The sequence below is a fragment of the Penaeus monodon genome, chromosome 29, assembly GCF_015228065.2.
Source record: "Penaeus monodon isolate SGIC_2016 chromosome 29, NSTDA_Pmon_1, whole genome shotgun sequence".
NCBI classification, from domain to species: Eukaryota; Metazoa; Arthropoda; class Malacostraca; order Decapoda; family Penaeidae; genus Penaeus; species Penaeus monodon.
In genome coordinates this window covers 9065158-9065366 of record NC_051414.1, presented here as the reverse complement: position 1 = coordinate 9065366, position 209 = coordinate 9065158, and the positions used below count along the sequence as shown (strand labels likewise).

Genomic DNA, 209 nt, shown 5'->3' with positions numbered 1-209 from the left:
TCATCTAAAAAGACACCCCTTTTTTTGGCAAAAAGAAATGGCAACTCATTATAATCATGAAATACAACTCTGTTGTGAATAACAAATCCACCACTACTACTATGTTTTATTTCATGCAGTGGGATGATGCATTTTCTCTTATTTCTTTCAATGGGTATCCATTAATTAGGACAAGAGTGTGGCTTGTACCGCAAATACAAAAGTGAAAC

The 209-nt window shown here is 34.0% G+C and overlaps 1 protein-coding gene across 3 annotated transcripts in view; it reads right to left on the bottom strand.

Moving 5' to 3' along the window:
- LOC119591933 (zinc finger and BTB domain-containing protein 7A-like) overlaps positions 1–209 on the bottom strand; it is an 82982-nt gene that overhangs the window by 64504 nt on the left and 18269 nt on the right. The gene's annotated exons all lie outside the window — the stretch shown is intronic.